The following is a 23,169-nucleotide window of genomic DNA, read 5'->3' on the forward strand; positions in this document are numbered from 1 at the left end:
TGAAACCTTTCCCGAGTCTACTGGCAACATGTAACTCCTCCTCAGTGAGAACATTATCAAACAGAGAGTTTTCTTGGCTAGGTTCAACCAAGTCCGTACCCCGAATGGCCGTCAGCACTCGAAGGGAAGTTGGTGCCACATAGGTTGGGTCTCTTTGAGACCGCCATTTGGCCAATCGCTCCTCAGAGACTGTCATGATCTGAGCTCCTAGTTGGGCCATTGCAATGCGGGTTTCACGCCAACGCTATTCAAATTGACTTCGGCCCTCTGACAGTCGCTTTAGTTGCTCTGTCTCTAAGAGATTTGGTTGGTAGAGAGCATCATTGAATGTGACAGTTAAACGCAGTTCATCAGCTTCCTCACCCGAGATGAGTAGCATGCATTCATGCAGGAGCCTGTTATAGTGCTCGTCAAGCTGTTCTTGCTCTTCCCAAGATAAGGAAATGGCAAGTATTCTCTGAGCTGCTCTTTAGGGAATGCGCGCATGTCTGTCAAGACATAAACACATGTGAACACCTTGTGCTTAGCATCCAACTCAGTTAAGCACTCGGTGACACTTCTATGTTCAACGAGGGCTTGCTCGGCTGCTATCTCATGCAGGGTTCTAGGAGTTTGCCTAGGCTTTAGCATAGCTAGGGCTTAGGCCTAGATGAGCAAGATTGGTCAACGCTAGGATTGCTTATGCTTTCAGGGATTGTATGTTTTTCTTGAGGTTTTGCTGCTATTGTGTCATGGTTCTCCTCGAATATGACTGGTATAGATTTGTCACCCGGTTGTGACAGCGTTGTATCCATTCTTGATTGGTTGACGCGAGTTCTATTGTCAGTGGATTGAGTGTTGAAAGCAACTGTTGATGGCAACGGCTGCTTTGATTTTTCAGAGCACATGGATGTTTCTAAGGTTTCACCACTATTAGGAGAGACATCAATGGGTTCATTGGTGGATGCACTTGATGCTTTATTCCCCAGCTCTCTAGCGCTCTTGGTTTCAATGCTCTTGGGGTCCACAACCACCTATAGAGCTGCTGTTGTTTTCGTTGTTTTCTTCTCTTTTTCTTGGTCAGTGAAGGTGCATCTCTCAATGACTCAGGGCCCTGGACTAGGTCAACCATTGATGTGCTTGGTTGGGCCTCATCTTTCCCCTTCTCTGGTGTGTCCTCATGGGACGTAGCTGCACCCTGCTGGACAGCCTTGCTAGGTTGAGTGGTCAAATGCGCCATCTCCTTGGCCACATCTTTGAGAGGTTTCTCCTCAAGCCTAGGCTGTAGGTACTTTGGAAGGGCTGGAGTTATCAAGGATACTGGTTGCAGCACCTCCTCCACAGGTGAATTGCTAAGGACACACACGTCCCGCAAGGGGCATTGTTATGGCCAAGGGCTATGACTGTTGTGATCCCTGATTGGAAGTAGTAGCAGCTAGTCCAGTGGGCTGGATACTCTTAATGGGTTGCAGTGTCAAGTCCCTAGGGCGATTGGAAGTGGTCGTGTCTTTTGTTGCCCTTTGAGCATTCACCTGTGTAGATCTATCATGAGTTGATCTAGTCACATTAGGTTGCACAGGCACATCCTTGGGCCGAGAGCGACGGGTGGTGTCATGTCCCACCTCTTGGGCATTTGGAAGCTTAGATGGAGATAGAGATTGGGATTGAGCAGCTGCCCTTGACAACTGATGTTGTGCTTCCTGTGTCCGTTTGGGAAAAGAGGGTGTAGGATATCTAGGACTCTTAGGTGGACTTGGCACTGGTTGAATGATTGCTCGAGGCTATTAGACGATTGTGCCATTTGCCTTGCTAAGCAATTAGCCTTCTCACAAGCAGTGTTATGCCTCTGGTGCTCCTTATCCTCTTGGGGAATCAAAGGCTCCTTGGGCACTAGTGTCTTTTGTGCACACTCAATGGTTACATATGACATTTGCTTATTAAGCATGCTAGGCTGAGGCTCTTTCTTTCGAATACTCATGTTTGGTTTCTTGCCTCGAGACCTGGAGTTTCTCTTAGATTTCCTCCTATGCCTCATTGCTTTTGATGCAATCTGGACTTCAGTTGATAGCAGTGGTTTAGTAGGGGGTTTTGGTACCCAAATCCATCGGTTACCTGCATAATACCCTTGAGTACGTAGCAACGCTTTGGATATCCATCGCGGAGTTGTATTGACTCTCCATCAATACCTTCGTCTACAAGGCTTGGGCTTCTTTTGGGGTCTTCTACGATATTTATAAGTCCAAAGCCCGTCCTTGGCATTGCCTCTTGACCTTCTTGTTTCAGGCATGGCCTCACTCACCGGTTCTCGTTGTTCGACCTGTGCTTGTATCAATTCTTCCAACAAGTCCTTGCTCTCGTTAGTAGGCTTGACTGTTATGTCAGCACCTTCCTTGCCTTTCCCTCGAGGTTCGATGAGGTCACCCTTGCCAAAGGTTGTGACTATCCTCACACCCGGTAGTGTCAGGTGTATCCTCTGAGTTACATAGTCGGTCTCACACTTGGTCACCCTTTTGAAGGGTCTTCCTAGGAGGGTTTTCTTTCTGCAAGTAGCATTACTTGGAGGAACATGAAACAGGATAGGCAAGCTCTCGGTTTCAATTGTTGCGAGGATTTTGCACTTCCCCATGAGTGCTTGTGGGTGTCCCCCGTAAGGGCTAAGAGTTACACGTGTGAGCTCTGGTTGGCCTAGTAGGGTCCATGCTTCATAGGTCAAGACATTAAAATCTGCTCCTTCATCAATCAGAGCATCGATAGTATGCTCTCTTTTCGCAGTGAGTTTGACCCTAAGATAAGCAGGTGGTACTATGTCTTCATCTTTCGGGTCTTGGCTTGTACATTTAAGCCTTCTAACAAATGCCCTTGAGTCCCCAACTGCACGATCAGATGTGGATTCTCCACTGATGTCTTGGCTTGTTAGTGCAGTGCTATTCAAGGAGCATCTATTATCAAGACTATCATATCTAGTCATTCTCGTTATTGTAGCTTGATGTTGTTGCTCTCCGCTTTGACTAGATGCAGTCTGAACGCAACACGTATGTGTTTCTGCAATGTGGCCTTTTTGCCCTTGTTGGCTAGATTGGCCCATTGAGGTTCTAGGGTCTCTATTTCCCTCGGTCCAAGCATGGGCTTTTGGTTGCTCTTTCGTCAGTGAGAATCCATGTTCATGTAGAGCCATTACTACGCTAGGATCGAATTTGGAGGACCTGTCACGGTGCGCGTTTTCTCTCCAACCTACTTGGGGGAGGTGCGATCTGGGGGCAGTCCCCCCCCAAGCCTGCAGGGCCGTTACAGTAAACACCATGTGTAGTTTCAAGGACCGCTCAGCCAAATCTTGAACTACTTGCTCTAAGTTTCAGCCCAGTGATGGATCTGTGATGTGCCTTTAGCTCTATGTAGCCTGTGGGGTCAATTTTGAGGTTCAGAGTTTTTCTAATTTGTTGCCTCGTTCATTTTTTGTCTAATCAGGCTTTACAACTCAGCGGTTTGCATCTAAGTCTCTGGGTCTCGCAACTGCCTACTTCTAGCTGCTAAGCGGCTGCGCCCTACGATTTTGCCTATTCCGTGTGCTAGAATCAAGTTCTAAGCGTCCTAAGGGCTTTCGACAATTTGCACTACTGAGTTCTAGCCGGGTCAGGTCAAATTTCTGAAAATTTGATAAAAATCTACACTCGGCCCAACTGGTCCGAATTGCAGGGTCCGAGTGGGTCACTCGAATGGGCCAAGGCACAAAGCCGAGGGCCGAATTCCTAACTCGGACAGAACAGACTCGGACGGGCCGAGTGGGTGACTCGGACTAAGTCACTCGAACCGTACTGGCCGAATGGTCAATTCGGACAAGTTGACCCGAATAGGCCGACGATCGAATTGTTGGCTCGGACGAGCCGACGGCCGAATTGTTGGCTCGGATGGGCCAAATCAATAGGCTCGAATGGTTTGACTCGGACGGGCCTAGGGCCGCCGGGCCGATTAGGGCGGGCTGAGTGGGCCGAATGGTAAGGGGCTGAGGGCCAATTCTGGGACTCGATTCAGAAACGACTGCTCAGACACGCCAAACACAGTGCGACGGAAATAGAGCGATGTCGATCTCGCTCGATTCTTGCGATTTACCCAATCATACCAAGCACAACCCTCCAGATCCTATCTAGGGGGATAGGGGAAGGGATTCATGTACCTGACTAGAACGGTAGGCTCTTCAATGGCGAGATCAGAGCGGATCATGCGATGGCTCTCTCTCTCCCTCTCTCTCTCTTTTTCACATTGAAATGGTCACAAATGAGCTCTCCCTTGGCCTCTTGGCTCTTATACCCCTTCCCGAGTATGGTGTTGGTGCCCCCAATTACTCACTTGCTGATCTTAGGCATCACAAGTGAGCTTTTTACCATTTTTTGCACTATTTTTACCCTATTTTGCAACAGTAAACCCTAGTGCTTATTTTCTTTGTTTTTCTTTGTTTTCTCCTACTCTAATGCATCCAACTCACAAGGTAAGTACCTACACTACTCCATCTCACACATAAATCTCAAAAAAGCAAAAAAACCTACTTACCAAGGAGATTAAATACCATCTTCAACCCCCTCACTTCCTACCTATCTCAAGCACCGGTTCGGGGAAAGCCCTTACTTCAATGCTCGAGTCAAAGTGCGCAAGTGCTCAAGGCTTGAATCCATTTGTCCCGGCAACGGAACCAAAATGTGGGAGCTTTTGCTCAACCGCCAAGACCCACGGACTGCTTATTGTTTCAAGCGTTCCAAGCCGAGCACTAATGGCTACCTCTCACATAACCGATGCGCCATCCATATCTACAGGTGTAGTGAGCTTACCTCCATGCCAATATGAGTTACCTCCTCTTCCGCGCACTCCGGTAGCTCCACGATCCAAGTGCAAGCTTCAAGCAAGCTCCACACTCCAAGCTCCATCACCGCGAGCAAGAGAAGAGAAGAGAAGAGAAGAAGAGAGGAGAAGATGGAGAGCTTTTCCTTCCCGGTCTCTCACCCTCACACACTCACTCCCTCACACTCTCCCACTCCCTCTCTCAAGCACAAGCTCAAGCAAGCAAGAACAAGAAGAAGAGGAAGAAGAGGAGAGCCACTTTTGGCCACACACAAGAATGAGCTTCTCATTCACTTTTCAACTTTATATACAAAACCCTAAATCCCTTTTGGGCGGTCATCCCCTTTTCCCCTTTTTTACACGGCCGGCCGTAGCCTAGGCCCTTTTTCCATTGTCCCTCCATCTTCCTAGCTTCCTTTCCACTACCTGTCTATATTTACAAATTGCACGGGTGAGAGCCCGGTGCTCCTTGAATTAAACCATGATGCACTTGCACTCTTTTACAAAAGTTTTGACTTGCGCTTTTCCTTGTGCGTCTTGGTCTTTTGTTTCTCTTTGCCTTGGCCTTTGTCTTTGTCTTCTATTTTAGCTTTTTGGATTTTCCACCGCTTGGCACTCTTTTACAAGATTTCAGGGTGCGCCTTTGTATTTTAAAATGCACCTTTCCCCTTTTGCATTTGCCTTGGGCTTTTTAAGGTTGCCCCTACGCTTTTGGCCTTTTCTTTTCTTCTTTCTTCTGTCGGGCTACCTTTTTTTCGCCTTTGCCCTGCATCTTTTTTATTTCCTTTTGCTTTCCTCGTGTTGGGGTTAACAGTGGACTCATCCTTTTGTGGTGACATGTCTATCGACCTTCCAATATATGCGGAGTTGTGTCAGGAGATTGACATGGGACCATAGGGTACTTCATACCTAGAGCATCCACCTACTCAATTCGTTGACGAATTGCTTATAAGGGTACATAAGATATGCATTTTAAGTAAGATTATTTTTTTAAGATTTATATTACCATGCTTTGTATGATTTATATTGATTATGCTAACATCAATTTTTGTCTATGCAAGTGACCTTTGTGGATATTTAGATCAGCACGATGAGTCGAGGGATGAGCGATGAGGAGCTACAGGAGATCTTCACGCATATGTCTCTAGATCAGATGGCTCGATTCAGAGAAATGGCAGACCAAGAGCTGTCTTGGACACCATCAAGCCATTCTGTTAGATCTACTTCGATGCGCTCTAATGCTTCAGTTTCCAGCAGACGAGGTCGACGCTCTAGACTTAGGCCAGATGGAGAGAGTGGTTCTGGGGGATGCTGCGGAGACATGGATGTAGTGAGCCCGCGGTTGGCTCTGGATACAGGTGCTACTTCTTGCTCTCGTGGAGGTTTGAGAGAGCGTGGCTCAGGTGATTGTTGTGGAGGTACCAATGCAATGTCTCCGTCTCGTCATTCTGCTGGAGTTGCATCACCTATGGGATTTGTCACACCTGTGGGGATGTCTACTCCAGTCGCTCTAGCTTTTGCTCAGTCGTTCGCATGTGGCATCCCTATGGGTGCTACTCCAAGACATACTACCCTCATAGCTACACCAGATGTATAGGGGTCTCCTGGATATACCCAAGAGCGTGGTCGCAGAGGTGGGAGAGGACACATCTTAGGCATACCCTAGAGGGGTATGGATACCTTGTAGATGATAGGACAGGAGCCATCATCATGAATGATGAAGAGAGGAGGGTGATGGCTCGTATGAGAGAGTTGTGCCAACAAGTTTTTCAGCACAACATCTTGGATCATTGGAAGAATATACCAGAGGGGAGCAAGGACTACATAGTAGCATCCTTGCATGAGGAGTTTCCGGTACCTGCCGCAACAAATAGGTTTTCCACAGGCTGGACGATGGAGTGCATGTATGCATGCATGTCACACAAACAATCAGACGCAAGCAAGGCACTTAAGAATGCAGCCTCAAAGCCCGAGTGGCTAGACGCAGATGACTGGTGCTGACTCAAGAAGAAGGCTACAGATTCTCGTGGATGTTGGAGATAGTAGCACGAGGCGGTGAGGGCACGACTGGAGGCAGGAGTGGTCCATCATCTTGGGAATGGCGGCCATAGGACATATCTGGAGGACTTTGTAAGTTTTTCTTTTGTTCTACTTGCTTATTTTTTTGCAATATCCCTTGTACTGACAATCGTGTTTCTAACAGTTGTATTTTGTTTTCTTTGTAGCACTCCTTTACAAACCGTGATCCCACCGGTCTAGAGACTCGATATGCAGAGAGACACAGTCTCACTGCATTGATCGACCGATTGTATGGACATGGCGATCCTGTAAGTCACTCATCTTTCTTATCCGTAGTTACTATATTTAATTAAAATGCATTATTGTATGGTAGGTTGATGTGTAGTTGTTTCTTTTTTTGCAGAGTCCGTTCGATGCTCCGTTGCAACGGGATGAGGTTTTGGATGGCGAGGATCTATAGCTCGCCCTTGGATCCATGGAGCTCACATACTCTTCTTTTTTGGTCACGTGATTTGTGTAGGCATTTTCTATATAGTAGCAGTATCTTGCCATGATTGTAATTACGCAATCATGTATTTATTTCATGCATCAGTGTTATGATTCAAGTACACTTTGCCTTCATTTACACGAGCATTGTACACATTATTGAAACTCTTTTGTATAGCCCAAATAGAGCACATAGTGCTATTTGTGGCAGGGCAGCTTGCTGTCCTACCACAAAAAAAAAATCCATGTTATCGTCGCTATTAGCGTCGCAAATTTACTGCACGCATCGCATTTGAAATACTGATAATGACATTGATACCAACTATTCTATGGCGTCACTAAATCCCGTCGTTTTTTGCGATGACAGGGGCAAATTTCTTTATGAACATTTTCGTCACTTTGAACGCCGATATAAGGCCTGTATCTTGTAGTGATACACTCTACTTTGCATCTAGTTTGTGTCTTGATCTATATTCTCTTCACACATACATTATTTCTAACACACAACCATGATCACTTTAAGGTATCATCCACCATAGCTATATCCTTGAGATAGTGATTACATGTGGAAGCACTAATATTCCAATATTAGTGCACCAATATGAAACCAAAGCAAATGGTTCTAGGCTCCTCCACCCTTATTTACTATTATCTTATCATTAGGTTGTGTCTGGACTTAAAATGGGCTCCTGACATTGGCTTTATGCACTAGCTGGGCCTCTACCACACTCGCCTAAAACCACCCCACACGGCCTTGCGGCCAAAAGCATCTAAGACTTTGTGTTTGTACAATTTTGTAGTCCAACAAATAATCCCACTCCTCAAAGAGAGTCCCTACACATCTTGGTGTTATATACCACGTAGCACACACAAAGGGAACACCCCTCGATTAATCACCGCGACTCCAGTAGGGCTCTCCTACACCTTGGGGATTGGCCCCAAGATGTGCCGTGAACATAAAACACTTTCAAAACAAAGTCGACTCTTTTGATAAATGATCTAGGAGATGATATATAAACCTCATGGAATAACTCCCAAGGAACCGAATATCTTGCCCTATGGCTTGGAATACCTCACACTCTCAGCATCGAGTAATCACTCATACAAATAGATCATATGCATCCACAATACAATACCATAAGGCGCATCCATGCAAGTGTGAGTATGACCATTGTGCTCAAACAAATATTCATTGAAAATCAGCAATGTGAAAGTGCGAAGACAATTCTTTTCATGATTTTCTTTTCTACGTGAGTGCTTCATTGTGCTAAGGGCTAGCACTGAGTTTCCTCGTGCTACTAGTCCCTTTAATTTCAAACAAATGCAAACTCTATATGAAATGCAACATCAAACATCAGAATTTAATGCACTTCAACTACTCATAAACCCCCTACCCACTATCGTTTAAGATTTTGCTGGCATTGATAGGTGTAGGCATAGTTTTTTTAATGTATTTTTCTTCATTGGAAGCCATAAAAATGCACTCTAATAAAGAAATGGGGCTGAACTGAGACTAAATCTCATGCTCCAGCTCCATCATACGTCCACACACATTAAACTTATTTTCTTTAGTTTTATGATGCGAAAAATCTTTTTTTTTTAATCTCTATTTATTTATAGAAAATTACTGATTTTCAAATGTAGATTCATTACTCTTATAAAAAATGATTTTCTTAGCATATTTCATTCCATGGGAATGGCAAATCACACCAAAAATCCAAAAATCGCATATTTTTCCTTAAACAGCCTAGTCTCAAGTTTTGGGTGTTTTGCATACAATTATTATATGATTGGTGTTCTATGATTCTTTCAACATGACCTATCAAATAGAGAATTGGCAATCAAATCCAAGCATTACTAACCATTTCAAATAAGAATCCATCATAAAACCATAAAATCTACCTTTTCCTCATAAAACCGTTCATTATGATGCGCGTATTCTGATGTTGGAGGCTCGCTAACGCTCTTCCATGTCCGTTGATGATTTGTTCAACTTCGATTCACGTGTCTCTCCACTCCGGCTTCATTGTTTGACAAAAAACGTCCATCTTAGCCCATCCCTCTCTCTTTTACATTGATCCATAAGAACTGTTTACAAGAGGAGAGATGAGGGAGGAGAGAGAAAGACTAAAAAAATCTATTTGTTTAATGCATAAAATCCAATGATTTCAACGGCGATGAAGAGTGAAAAAATGCTGGATCTCACAGCCAAGAGCACTCCTCATGAGGTTGCTAGTCAGAAAAATGGATTTTTTTAATGATTGGAGAGGATGCCGAAAAAATGGTGCCCCCCTCCCCCCAAAAACGTTTTTTTCTTCATGCCCCTTCATTCCACATGCTTAAACTCAAGTTTTTTAAAAAACTAGATCACTTTTCATTCACACTTTCCTACAAAGTGAATTTTTTGCTTTCGAAGGGGCAAACATGCTCGGAATTGAGATTTGTTTGGACGGATGGCTTTGTGGCATTGAAATCTATAAACTTGGCACTCGTCACACACTTTCTAGCTTCCGGATCATGTAGTTGCTTCATAAGACGAAACCTTGCAGGGATTAAATGGGGGGTCAAACGGACTCTGATCGACAAACTGAGACTTGCATTGCCTTTCTAGCATCAAACTCCATCTAGGAAAACTCCAACTCATCAATCCACAACCGTTTCATTTTGTATGAAATTTTGGTCTTTTACAGCCTCCGAGACTCTTTTTCGCTTCAAAAGTTGTCTCTAAAATCCGCTCTCAGGTTGTGGTTAGATACTAATACTATTCTTTATCTTTCTTGATTCCCTCATCTACCTACTCTCATCTCCTACTTTCTCTCCTCTTTCTTCTCACTCTCCTCAATTCTCTTCACCTACTCTTTAACTACTTTGTTGAGAGAGACAGACAGACAGAGAGGCCTTTTATTCCTTTCTTTATAAATGATAGAAAGATTCTTCATTATTGGCATTTTCCTCATCTTCAATAACTAGCTTTTCTCAGTTAAACAAAGGTGGCAAATTAAATAGCTAGCACTTGGCCCCATCAATGTAATTACTCAACATTCATAGCCACAATGACAACAACTCAGTTAGTATTCTCTTCAACTACCAAAGGTGCGAATAGATTAGTGTTGGTGAGAGTCTCGACAAGCATCAATACTAGCCATAGGAGCTTCACAATTAGTGGCCATCCCAACAAACGGTGCCACATCAGTAGTTCATGGCTCCTTCTTCATTAAGTTCCATGTCCATGTTGGAAATGCAATCCATACTTGCTAGAGAAAACTAGCTCACTATCAATGCAGTGGCAATTGTTGAGACTATGTTTGAATCCTAAGACAAATGGAGGAAGATTTCTATAATTGCATAGACTAGAGGTCATCCATCACCTTAACGTTTTGGGGGCTAGATGGCTAGCCCAATTATGGAAAACTTCCCGTTAATAAGCACATAGTGGCATGAATAATACTAGGATGGGTGACCTCTCGAGAAGGGAAGGTACAAGGGCCCCCACCCAGCTTTTAACTTGGTATTTGAGCTCAGATTACTGAGCTTGGGCAGCACTATGACCTCAATCAAAGTATGGCTTGAGCAAGGGGTATTGGAAATGCAATCCACACTTGCTAGAGAAAACTAGCTCACTATAGTGCAGCGACAATGTGTTGAGACTAGGTTTGAATCCTATGCCAAATAGAGAAAGATTTCCATAAATGGATAGACTAAAGATCATCCATCACCTTAAGGTTTTGGGGGCTAGATGGTTAGCCCAATTATGGGAAACTTTTAGTTAAGCATGTAGTGGTCTGAGTAATACTAGGATGGGTAACCTCTTGGGAAGGGGAGCTACAAGGGTCCCTGCCCAATTTTTAACTATCCAAGCTTCAACCTTGCATATCCAACATGAAAATTGGCACCTACTCAGCTCAACAATCCAATCTTCATCACACATCTCACTATTAGTCAACGTGCAAGTGGTTCCATTATTGTAAGTAAGATCATATGTCATCAGCACTTCCAACACAATCAACCATACATTTACTTAGTCAACTCTTCAACAAACACAATAAAATTAGCAAAAGCAAGTGAATTAGTCCAGTTCAATGCACCACTACCAACAACATTAGCTTAATCATTGGCAACCATATTGAAAGGACTCTACATGCAGTAGATTCGCAATCAATAATCCTGCAATAATCATCATTGATCACACATCAACCATAGTAGACGTAATCAATTGTCTTTATCAACAGGCATGACGCGTACTAGCTCATTAGCATCCTTCATGAGCACATCTACATTCAGCAAGCCTCCACAAAAATACTTTTATTTTAAGCTTAAATTTTTATTTGTGAAAATTAATATCAAATCCCTCAGCCCTCATTCACACTAAGGCTTAAGTCATCTATTAATCAAAGATTTGACTTGGAATGACTATATGTGCTTCATGTGATTATACCATATGGACAATGTCATGTTTGCATATTGCAAGTAAGGGAGGGTCATCCACAAATATGCTTAGCAATGATAATGAGCTTCATGTGTCTCTTATGAGGATACTATTTCTGACCATCAAGAGCAACTATGCAAAAGAAGTTTGCACATCATCAAAGTCTTCAATGAAGGTATCCAACATAGAAATTCTTCATCAATAATTGTATCTATTCAAAAGCAAAGAGAGAACTACTTAGGCAAGAATGAGAAAGAAGGCTAGACAATATCTTGTATCCAACAAGAGGAGTGTGAAGAGCCATTAAGGAGATATGTGGAGATCTTTTGCAAGTACTCCCCTCATCATACTAGTTCCATATCTCTTAAGAGTTTTATATCCCTTAAAGTCAAGGGTCCAGAAGCAAAGAGAGAACTACTTAGGCGAGAATGAGAAAGAAGGCTAGAAAATATATTGTATCCAACAAAAGGAGTGTGAAGAGCAATTAAGGAGATGTGTGGATATCTTTTACAAGTACTCCCTTCATCATACTAGTTCCATATCTCTTAAGAATTCTATATCCCTTAAAGTCAAGGGCGTCTTGCAGTTAATCTAATTAGTGACAATGCAGCTTCTAACAAAGTTAAACAAGTTACTAGGGGTCAAAAAATGAAAGAGAATCAAAAGGATGGCCCTAGTATGAGCAAAGCTAACCCTAAGCCTAGTGCAGTTTTAACAAGAAGGTCATTGATTCCAACACCCACATGGGTCCTCTTAAATAGGCTATTAAGGCCATTAAGAAACCAAAAGAGAGGATAGTGTGGAGGGAGAAGAAAGCAGTAGTAAAATTCCAATAGTTTGATTTAGCAAATGCTCTATGTGAAGTCAAGTCGGCTATGAATTTGTTATGGTTAATTCAATTGTCACCAAACGTTTGCAAGGAGTTCAACAAAATCCTACAAACTAGTTGTGTTGTAGAGCATGTTGTGGTGTCAATCAAGTGGGTAGGGAATGGTGGGAGCATGTGGCAAAACACTTCCCTAGGGTGCAAGCCTATGTTGAAGCTATTTTAATTGAAAGCACTGTGGTAGACTCAAAATCATTTGTAAACATTATGAGCATGGATTTATTGGAGAGGCTAGGGCTACCTATTCAAAAGGATATCACAACTATTCTAAACATGGCTTATGACAACCAAAGAAAACTAGAAGGAATGGTATCTCAAGTGCATGTGACAGTAGCTCACATCAAGTGCATTCTTGACTTCGGTATTATGCAATTCACTAGGAAGCCAAAGTATTAGTTTTTGTGACAATTGTATAAACACCTTTTAGGAGCCATTCTTTTTGCTTTACTCTCAATTGTCCTCATCGCGTGTTCTCATGGGTCTTGTTTTGCACACAGCCTTCACTATTAACAAAGAGGCACAAAAATCAATTTTGTGAAGGCTTAATAAGAAGGTCTTAGGCTATGTGATATGGGCCTTTTTTAATCCAAATTCAAGATGTTGTTGAAGGTATGCCATATGCTAAGCTAAGGCTTAATAAAAGCCTTAGTGAAAAAAACACTAATTATGGAGAGATGTCATAATATTATCTTTCTCTATGTATCAACTTTCGCATACATACATATGTACACTCATACATGTATGTATGCATGTGTATATATGTGAATGCATGCGTACACACACAGAGGCACACACACAGAGGTGAGTGTTACTAAAGAGAAATGCTTTAAAAGAATTTGAAGAGCTAACATTGGCTTCTTTTTTTTTAACAGTTACAAAAAGATGCCACTTTGTGGAAGATTATAAAATGTAGACCCAAGAAGTAAAGGGCAATGTGAGTAGAGGTGAAGCTTGGTACATGCATCCATACAAAAGAAGACGGTGAGAATCGGAACTTCCAATAAGTATTGCAAGTGTCAAAAGCTCACATAGTTTTTATTCATGGCAACTCTTAGAGCATTTTACATTGTTGTCATCCATGGTGAGAAGAATTGCCATATACAAGTTACTAGTCTGCTACAAAAGTTAAAAGACAACATGAGGTGAGAGTACAAACATTGGAGTGTAAGGTGTTATAAGCTAGTTGTACTTATAAGAGGATTCTTAAGACCCATGACCATGTGGTCTTTAGGCAATAAATTTGCAAGCTGTTAGAGGAAAAGGCTATAGAGGTTATGAAGTTATGATGATGTAGAAATAAGGATGGATTGATGATATAAGTATTAAAAAATGAAGAAAATTTAGTATGATAACAAGAAAAACTAGGGATAAGAGTCTAGGAGAAGGAAGGCTCCCTTCTTTCTTTTAAAAAAACCACAATATGATAATGGTATATTAAGGAGTGGACCACATACACATACATAAATATAGAGTATGTAGGATGGCAAGGGGGGGCACAAAAAAGAGTATGTAGGATAGCAACAAGTCAAATCAAACAAGTTAATCATTGTATAATGGCAGGTTATGTAGTGAAGGATCTTGAAAAAATGTTAAATATGTTTAGCAAGAGCTCCAATATAGAATAGGTACATCCACAATCACATCACCTAGGGACTCTCAAGTTGGCAGCATCTCATGGCATCTGCTCCTTTTCTAACCCCCTTGACTCTTTCATACTTCACAAACTTACGGCACATCAAGGGCAAGACATCCTAAGCCCATTGGTAAACTTGTCGCCCTAAGCTTTACACTGCACCTCCCCTTACAGCAACTGGGTCCTCAAGTATGAAATGACACTCCGAACCTGCTTGGGATTCAACCCATATTTTGATTGCACTCTCACTTGTATGAGTAGTCACATCACAATAAGGTAGGCCCACTACCTTAGGGAGTGCACACACTTTCCTACTATAGAGTCATGACTCAAAATCTTCTTGATCAACCCAATGAGATTAGTGGCCCTCATCGTCCTAGCCTCTTCCTTCTTTTCATCAGTGGTGGCAAACCAACTTTTGAAGACCAAAGAAAGAAGCCAATCCCATCCACACCAAGAATGGCCCAAAATTGTAGCATCATTACCAACCACCCTCTTCATAAACCACCAATACTAGCCCCATAGTGCTACCCATTAGGTTATAGAGTGCCATGGGACTAGCACACGCTTGGCAAGGAGGGAATTTTAACCCTTTTTAGAAAAGTAAGATGTGCAAAATAAATGCAAATTTTTAGAATACAAAGAGAAGTAAAAACCAAGACGCTTATAATTTTGGCAAAAACTACTTTTATAAAGAGAGTCGAGCTTACTCCCATGTAAATTGTAATAATATTTTGAGTGAGATATGAGTGTAAAAATATTGGTTCAACAATCTTAAAACTCTTTTAAAAACCAAATAGTGTGTGCAAGGTAAAAGAAATATTATTTAGGTGAGATGGGAGGATGCCCAAAAAAGCCAACTCCATGTATAAAAGGTAAAACTTGAAAGAATATGCTCATTCTTGTAGTGTGTAATCTTCTAGAGCTCTCTTCTTGCTTTTTGCGTGTGTGAGAGAGGGAAAGAGAGGGAGAGAGGGAGAGAGGGAGAGTGTGAGGTAGAGTGAGAGATTGGTGTGGGTGAAGCTCTTACTTTCTTCTCCTCCTTCTTATTCTTCTATACGAAGCTCATCCAGTGAGATCAAGGTTATGGAGATGGAGCTTACTTGAGGTGCATCACTTGAGTCATGAAGCCATTGACAAATCTTTGCAAATAGACTACAATGAGAAGGTAAATTAGTGAGTTTATTATCATGTTTTCAAAGTGTGCAATGGTTATTTAAGAGATAGCCATAGCGACATTGTTTGAAGAGCTTGAAACAATAAGTGTTCTGTCAAATCTAGTATTTGTAGCTTGTGAGAATCATAGAAGATTTTGTCAAGCCCGCAAGATTTCAAATTATAATCAACGATTATCTAGACCTACATTTTTTATAAATTTAGGATCCTTTTTTTTCCTTTACTCTCACTTGTCCCCATCTCTTGTTCAAATTTATGCACATCTTTGCAGGATAAGTCGTGGATTATTAAGAAAATAGAAAAAATCCACAATAAAAATAAAGCAATAAATATAAGCTCATAACAAGAACATCTTTCAAGGAGTTCACCTTTGAAGTTGCATAGGACACAATGTGAATCTGTATTAATCATAAAGTTCTTATCAATAGTGAGAACCATATCCCAAAAATAGGAGAAAACAAGGGCTTCTTTAATAGCATCATGTGCCCCAATAGCAATCCATTTGGAAAATAAAATCATAGAGCCTCGAAGTGACTTTGGCTGGAAGAGTGCATCCATGTTGTGCATGCTAAACCAGATAGCGTGATCGAGCCATAGAATGGATTTGTTTTTGTAGTCAGCTAGATTACAATATTATTTAATGAAAGGACACAAATAGTTAAATACCCCATCGAGAAACTTGGAATCACGTCAACCATCATTGGGCTTAGCCAATTTGGTAGATACACAAACACTATAAGGTGAACAATATCTTCTAGATTCAAATAAAATAAAGCCATTGTTAGGGGACCATTCAAAATTGTATTTTAAGAGAGAGAGGAGGTACCTTCATGAGCTAAGCACCATAATAATATGTAGTTGCATTAAGGGTATCATCTTCTCCCAATAGTAGAAGCCACATTTTTGTAGGAATAGGAGCTATAAGTGTGAATACACCACACCATAAGCCCAAGGCGGATTCTTGCAAGAGTGAAGATAAAGTTCAAGGACCTATGAGGGATAAAAGCATCGACATAGGAACCATTGTCATGACCTTCTATCTATTCAGGAGTGTCCCAAGTGGCATTCAAAAATTTTGCATCTACTTCAAAGAATTCCAATGGCATGAGGGCCTTCCTAAGAGTAAGGTCAAGAGGGGAGGTGGTGGCAACATAGATTTTCTAGATCTAAGATTTTCTTCCATAAAAGTAATATTGTTATGCAAAACAAATCGCTAATGATGGCTTCAGAAGATTCTAACCATTGACTATGATTATGTGGATCCTCTTTGATTAGAGCATCGAGGTTGTCACAACTAGGAGCTTCAATTTTATAATGGCATTTACTAGCATTGGAGAGGACTATATGATAAATTTTTAGCCAATTGGAAGTATCCAATTACAAATAATAGGAGTCTTTCTGAGTCTACAAGAACTTGTAGAGCAGCCAAGTCAATCTTTATGATAGTTCAATGGAGCTCAATTGAATTGATACAACAAAGTATTCCTTACATGAAAATGGAAGGTGGTGGCAGTGAATCTTCATATCCCAAGGCAATAAGTTTAGTGTAACATGCTCGGCTGTCCAGGCACGTTTTTAACAATCCATTGAGAGACAAATCTAAGCGACATTGCCCAGCACTCCCATGGAATGTTACGAGGTTTGTCACCTAGGGTTTCTCGAGTCCCGCCTCGCAACAGAACGTTCATGGTCGAAACCCACTAGGATCGATCTGAAATCTGGGTCCCTAGTCACTCAAGGTCTCCTGACAGCATTCTAGCGTTGGGTCCTAGACATCCTACTTTGCGCAGAGATACCCAAGCCTAAGTATACCCATACTGCACTTAGTTCAAAGAGAATAGGAAACGAGAGGTATGTGCCACTCAACCTCTCTACCGTAGGGCGTAGTCTCATTTAGATCCCCTAAAATGACATGAATCGAGGTTCTAACCTAACATTTCCTAAGGGTCATTCGTCGGTAAAACCTTGTGAGAAGCCTCCCAGTTCTTTGGGACCACCCTGCCGTAGGACAGACCCGTCGGGGTTTTGCCCAACCACCCGCTTCCCTCAATAGGCATTCTTTAGCTATTTAATTAGACCCTACCACATTTATATGTGACATTTAAAATTAGCTTCCTTAATTGATCCTTTTAGGGAATAGGGTTTGTTCGCGTAGCTTAAAGCACCGACACAAAAACAGAGTAAGTAGTCCTTTTGACAAACAAGTTCCTTAATTTATCCTCAAGTTAATCTTTGTCTCTTGCCCATATAGGAGAAATTATATATCCCTTCTTCCCTGAAAAGGTACCTGGTCCAAATCACATGGCACCAAAAATCTCCATCCTTTATCTAGAATAGGATCTTCCAATGCCACAGACGTTGGGGCCACGAGGGTCCTCAACTTCGTTCCTATAATGAAGGAGACCTAGGAGAGAGAAGGAGAGAAAGGAGAGACTGCAAAGAGAAGAGAGAAAGAGGAAGAAGATGAGAGAAGAAGAGAGAGAAAGACTAGGAGTAGAGAGAGAAAGGCAAGAAGAGGAGAGAGAAATGGCTGGCCACCATGGAAGGACAGGGAAGAAGGTGAAGAAGGTGAAAGGACAGATGTATATTCATAAAATGGTACCTATGCAGTGTCCCTTACACCTTTTATACTTAGGTCAACTTGACCTAAGTATTTCCCTCCATTACAATCCATCCCCACTCAAAATGAAGTTTTTGTCCTCAAAAACAAAGATTGGACTTATTGGTATAGCCAAGTAGTGGGCTGCAGAGTACTACTCTGTACAGCATTACAAGTGGCAAAAGATAGTTGGGCGGGGAGGGGGGGTTCTTGGCATAGACCCAGTAAAAGATTCCCTAATATTCAAGAGTAGTACTAGTCTATGCAGAGGGTCAAGGTCAGCCTGTAGCCACCCGGATCAAAAGGGAAAGTGGTATCACTGCCATGCATTGAATCAGCTTCCATAAGGTCAAAGTCAAGTACAATTGGAAGCATGATCAGCATGGTGGTATTCTCTAGCTCTTCCATAAGCCTCTTAGGCATCACCATGCTCTGTATGACTGAAGCATATGAGGCTAAAGTCACCATTGCATGGACTACATCAGCCCCTAAGTGTTGCATATTCATGGACCCTGCATTCTTAGTGATGTCCAAGCATTTAAACTGCAGGTCTGTGGACTAAAGGGGCTCCCGCATGGGGTCATGATCATCCAAATCCACGTGCTGCCCATGGTCTTCTTTCTTGAGCTGAAGTTCTTGTTGTGGACCCATACCAAAATGGTCTTCAACAAGATCTTCTCCATCCTTTGCATCATAATACTCTAATACCAAAAGTATTTTGGCAGTCTTTGCCCTGCATGTGGCTTGATGATTACAAGATATTGGCTTAGCACATCGATAGCATAAGCCCGCAACATGTAATTCCCGTATCGTATCACTAGTAAGGTGTCTAATGCATTTAGCCTTAGATAGCAATTTACGCACATGCTCATCACCATCGGTCAGCTCAGTAATAGTTCTGACATGCTGATCATGTACAACAGATGGCTGTCCATGCTCATGACCATAATGCTCATGTTGTCCATATGGATGGTCATACCAATGTGGCTAACTACTCATAATGATATTCATGCTGTCCATACTGCATATGGTGATAATAGCCCTGCTGCGCATCAGAGGGACAATGTGGTTGAGCATATGCATTTGCTTCCACTAATGTTTGCTGCTCACATACATAAGCATGCTGCTCATATACAACAGATGGATGTCCATGCTTATGACCATAATGCTCATGCTGTCCATATGGATGGTCGTAGCAATGTGGCTGCTGCTCATAATGATACTCATGTTGTCCATACTGCATGTGGTGATAATAGCCCTGCTGCGCATCACACACATAACCGTCATAAGCATGCTGCCTTTGATCATTGATCCCACAGCATTGGTCATGCTATCCATAATCTCTATGAGAATGCATGTCACAAAAATGTTCATGCTGCTGCCCAAATACATCTATTTGCTGTTGCCTACTACCAAAACCTTGGCCATATTGTTGCCCATAAACATGATGCCCAAGATGCATGGACTTCCCCATATGTTGGTCTAGTGGCACATTTGGACCTCCATTATATTGCTCTGGTTCAACATTCTATTTTTCTTGATGAAAGGAGGCAACAGGTAGAGCTCCATCCCTATTGCCGCCATAAGGAGAATGGTCCACTTGCAGACCCTTAGAAGATATCAACTGCAAAGCTAGATTAGGATCTTGTCCCATGGCACCATTAGTTGGGAACCCATGATAATAAGGTACACCGTTTAAGGGCCAGCTTGGACCTGTAAAGCTTGCACTGGAAGTATTTGATGACAGTAAAGGTGCAGTTTTAGTTTCTAGCTCACCACCTAGCAAACCCCAAGTTGGTTCAAGCTGAGAAGGTGGTGTGTTAGGTCCATGCAGAAGAGTTGAATATGAGGTACCATGGAACTCTTGATGCAACTGTTGTTGTTTGTAATGTTCTAATTGTTGTTTAAGCTGTTGAGCTAAAAGCTACCATTGCACCTCATGAAGTTACTATGATTGCATTGACTGCTGCTGAAGCAACTGAAGGTCATTATGTCCAACTGGCCTTTAAGGTCCTCCTAATGGTTGTCCAAATGTTCCTGGTCTTGGTCCTTTCCAAGGTAACTGTATCTCATAACTTGTATCATTGTATGGAACTCTAGTCATATTTTGAATGTGGAATCTGTTGTTTTGACTTTGTGACTCGCTATCAAAGCCTGCAGCATTATTTAAATTAGGATGATGCAGAAACATATTAGTTCACATTGACATTGGATGCAAAAATTTGAACTAGTTGATTTGCAAATGACCAGATGATCCTTGATTGCTTTGCACATGACCAGATGAACCATGTACATTAAAAGGCTGGTTTTAAGACTCTATCCTAACAATGAAGACCCAGGAACTTCACCAATAAATCACCCTGACGAACCACTTACCTCTGTTCTAGCCATTGAAAGGTTGGTCCCAAGGCCTCCAAACCCCTGTACATTTGAAAGTTGGTTGCGAGGCTGACTTCTGGCCATTGGAGAGCCAGCAGCCTCAGCCATATATCGCCCTGAAGAGCCTCCTATATCTGATTTGACCACTTCCATACCAGGATTAGCAAAAGCACTGTAAGTATCCACCCTCATATGGGAGCCCCTTGCACCAGATTCGTCTACCCCGTACATTCGAGTATACACCATCCTCTGCTGCTCATTGTTGCCATTGTTGACATTCCATGCAGTCACCATGAAGCAAGATGGGGCACACTCTACTAGTCGCAAGGCATGCCTTCACATTCTTGAGGGTCTAGGTTCTTTGTTACAGGAGGGTTGGCCTTATGTCAGAGATCACTGCCCTTTTGGCTGAGATGCGGTGCAATGTTGTGGCTGCTGAGTTGTGGACACATAATAGACGAGTTGCCTGCCTCCTCTCAGTAACAAATGAGGCCACAGGTGGCCCGATTCAAGATGAAGACAAGCTTTCTCGCATTAGGGAGTCCCTCTACAATGTCCTCAAGGGATCAGACAAGAATGCCAAAGGAGCACGCACAGACTTTGCTACTGGTGTAACTCACATTGAACGCATCAGCACTGACTACAATGGGTGAGCTTCCTTGTCAATCGCCGATTGCTTCTCCATGTAAAGGCGTATTGCCAGATATAACTTCAGAGGAGGATGCTTTAACTCCTCCAACTGTGAAGAGTGTCACTCCCACTGTTGATAAGCATCCAATCCCTCCCATGCAGCCCACATAGTCTCCAGATTTTATCAAATGAGGAGTGAGAGCTCCACTGCCAATCAATGGTCAATGCTTTGCCACTCCATGTAATTTTGTCAAGGATAGGAGGAAATGCAAGCCTTGAGGGGTCTTGACTGTGGATGCAGGCATGGAGGCGCAAAGCTCTGCTGAATCACGCTCAATATCTGAATTATCACTCTCATCATCTGATGAATTGACTACAGAGAGTGAATGCCACCACCTACAGGCCTTTTTATCTTCAACATCCTCATCCTTGCAATACTTCTCACACAGCTTCTTTCATTCCCTTAGCAAAGCGAGAAAGTCCTCAACAACTTCATTGTACACCTCTGTCTTTGGATGGTTGTATTTCAAACTTTTGCATGCATACTCATTCAAATCAAGGGCCCATTTGTGACAAGCTTTACAGACAACAATGTTGCACCCATACACAACCCCGTTGACATGCCATCACTTTTCTTCCAAGTTCAGAGACCTAATCGGAGATTCGAACTACACCGAGAAGATCTTTCACCACTTCATACGTCACAAAAGCAAGTGCAATTGAAGGGACCACCTTGACAGAATTAGGAAGCAAACCCTTGTATAGTGCACCAAACCCCTCGTTCTTAACTGTCTACTTGAATGCATCTATCATGCCACTGTATTGCACAGGAGCTTTCAACTGACCATCTGATGTTATGACAGCTGAACCATCTTTCCATCCTACCATCTGCATCCTTCTGCGTACCACATCTAAAGGATATGCAACAGTCTGACCAACTGTACCAGCTGTAGCTCCACACCCAAGCTTTGTCAGCACGCTTAACTCTGAACTTTCTCCTGACAAGGCTTGATTCTTTTTCACAATATAGTCCTTGAGAGACTCATAAACAGCAAAATTCAGTCCCACATAAGGTATCACTCCAATAACCGATGGCAGACAACCTTTGTACAAAGCCCTCAGCCCCTCTTTTTTTACAATAGTTGATGTAGCATGGAACATTCCTCTATAGCATGCAGGTGAATCCTCTGGATTGTCAGCCTGCCCCGCACCATGTCCATTGGATATGTAGCAGACATAGCAATTATACCCGCACATGCACCAGCTCCCAGTCGCAAAACTGGCATGAGTTCAGCATTGTCCTATCCGGTTTGTCTTCTGTACAGTCATAGAATTGCACTTGAAGCTTGCTGTTGCTCATGGAGTTCTGTCAGGTGCTGATCTGTGTCATCACTCGACTCAGGCTCATCATTTTTTTGGTGAATGTGTGCGCCCAATCCAGTCCGTGCTGTTGGTCCATTGCTCATGGAGTTCTGTCAGGTGGTGAGCTGGATCATCTCTTTAAAAACTAAGTTGAAACAAGATTCCAAGGCACGGCGAGGAGCTGAAAACCTGTCATTGCGGGAAGCAAGGGGAATAGGAGAGACAGAGGTGCAATGGAGGAATCGAGGAAGAAGAGGGAGGAAAAGGAAGCGGGAGAGAGGGAGGGAGGGATGTGTTGTGCTTCGAGAATGGCGAGGGAAATGGCTACCTATCTAGGGTTAATCAAGGCAGTAGGGCCGTTGCCATGGCTAGCAGGGGGGAAATCAAGGGACCTTGCATTCCGCCATAGCCAGGAAGCTTCGAGCTTCAGTCAGAAGGGGGGAGAGAGTGTGTGTGAAGGAAGGAAGAAGGAAGTGGAAAAGAGGGAAAAGCTATAGACAGGCGCAGTAAAGCTTTTTGCTGTGGTCATGTAGTGAAAAAAGTGTGTAAACTCTTTCATTTTCTGTGGTGTACCTTCCTCCATTTTTGCCTTCAGTTTCTTATGAAAAGTCTTCAATGCTGCCTATCTTCTTCTTGGGAATGCCCACTGGTCACTCCAGTGCTCCCTCTAAGTGCTGCAGTGTCCTCCTCCACTAAACCCTAGAATTTTTACCTCAATGTTGAAAAACGACCTGCCATTTTTGTCTTTCTACCTCCATTTTTTG

General features: G+C 42.7%; 1 pseudogene; it reads right to left on the minus strand.

The window, feature by feature from the left end:
• Window positions 1-21,694: 21,694 nt before the first annotated feature.
• LOC148037140 (mitochondrial adenine nucleotide transporter ADNT1 pseudogene) lies at window positions 21,695-22,509 on the minus strand (annotated as a pseudogene).
• Window positions 22,510-23,169: the final 660 nt, after the last annotated feature.

The sequence above is a fragment of the Lygodium microphyllum genome, chromosome 4 (assembly GCF_053477565.2).
Source record: "Lygodium microphyllum isolate KBCC chromosome 4, Lygodium_microphyllum_v1.1.10, whole genome shotgun sequence".
In the NCBI taxonomy this organism is placed as follows: domain Eukaryota; kingdom Viridiplantae; phylum Streptophyta; class Polypodiopsida; order Schizaeales; family Lygodiaceae; genus Lygodium; species Lygodium microphyllum.